The following is a 1,983-nucleotide window of genomic DNA, read 5'->3' on the forward strand; positions in this document are numbered from 1 at the left end:
TTATTAATTATTATTCATTAGTAAATTAATTATTATTATTAATTAATAAACTCATTTTTGACAAAAAGGGCATGAAACACACATAAAAAACAATAAAAAAAATGATAAAAACGTATAATCCACAAATAGATCGGAAGTTGATCCAGGAACTTCATCGTTGAAAATAAAAAATACAATTATTAATTAATAAACTATTTTTGACAAAAAGGGCATGAAACAAAAACCAAAACAAAGAAGAATTTTTTTAAATTAAAAGTTAAAATCGACATAGATCTGAAGTTGATCTAAAAACGTAATCATTGAAAATAAATACAATTATTAATTATTATTAATTACCAAATGTATTATTATTAATTAATAAACAACTTTTTGACAAAAAGGGCATGAAACAAAAACCAAAACAAAGATTTTTTTTATTAAAAGTTAAAATCGACATAGATCTGAAGTTGATCCAAAAACGTAATCATTGAAAATAAATACAATTATTAATTATTATTAATTACTAAATGTATTATTATTATTAATTAATAAACTACTTTTTGACAAAAAGGGCATGAAACAAAAACCAAAACAAAAAAGATTTTTTTTAAATTAAAAGTTAAAATCGACATAGATCTGAAGTTGATCTAAAAACGTAATCATTGAAAATAAACACAATTATTAATTATTATTAATTACCAAATGTATTATTATTATTAATTAATAAACTACTTTTTGACAAAAAGGGCATGAAACACACATAACAAAAAACAATAAAAAAATGATAAAAATGTATAATCCACAAATAGATCTGAAGTTGATCTAAAAAATTAGTCATTGAAAATGATTATTAATTACTAAATTTACTATTATTACTAATTAATAAACTACTTTTTGACAAAAAGGGCATGAAACACACATAACAAAAAACAATAAAAAAATGATAAAAATGTATAATCCACAAATAGATCTGAAGTTGATCTAAAAAATTAGTCATTGAAAATTATTATTAATTACTAAATGTATTATTATTACTAATTAATAAACTACTTTTTGACAAAAAAGGGCATGAAACACACAAAAAACAATAGAAAAATGATTAAAACTTATAATCCACAGATAGATCTGAATTTGATCTAGGAACTTAATAGTTGAAAATAAAAAAATACAATGATTAATTATTATTATTAGATTATTTATTATTATTATTATTATTAATAAACCATTTTTTGACAAAAAGACCATGAAACAACAACAAAAAAATATGAAAAAATTATTAAAACTTAAAATCGACACATAGATCTGAAGTTGATCTAAAACGTAATCGTTGAAAATAAATACAATTATTAATTATTATTCATTAGTAAATTTATTATTATTATTAATTAATAAACTCCTTTTTGACAAAAAGGGCATGAAACACACATAAAAAAACAATAAAAAAAATGATAAAAACTTATAATCCACAAATAGATCGGAAGTTGATCTAGGAACTTTATCGTTAAAAATAAAAAACACAATTATTAATTATTATTATTATTAAATAATAAACTTTTTTTTTTTTACAAAAAGGGCATGAAACAACAACAAAAAAGAAGAAAAAAATGATTGAAACTTAAAATTGACACATAGATCTGAAGTTTATCTAAAAACTTAATCATTAAAAATAAATACAATTATTAAATATTGTTGGCCCTGCGATGAGGTGGCGACTTGTCCAGGGTGTACCCCGCCTTCCGCCCGATTGTAGCTGAGATAGGCTCCAGCGCCCCCCGCGACCCCAAAGGGAATAAGCGGTAGAAAATGGATGGATGGATGGATTAAATATTATTAATTACTAAATTAATTATTATTATTATTTAATAAACTACTTTTTGACAAAAAGAGCATGAAACACACATAACAAAAAACAATAAAAAATTATAAAAATGTATAATCCACAAATAGATCAGAAGTTGATCTAGGAACTTAATAGTTGAAAATGAAAAATACAATTATTAATTA

Source organism: Nerophis lumbriciformis, linkage group LG06 (assembly GCF_033978685.3).
Source record: "Nerophis lumbriciformis linkage group LG06, RoL_Nlum_v2.1, whole genome shotgun sequence".
Taxonomy (NCBI): Eukaryota; Metazoa; Chordata; class Actinopteri; order Syngnathiformes; family Syngnathidae; genus Nerophis; species Nerophis lumbriciformis.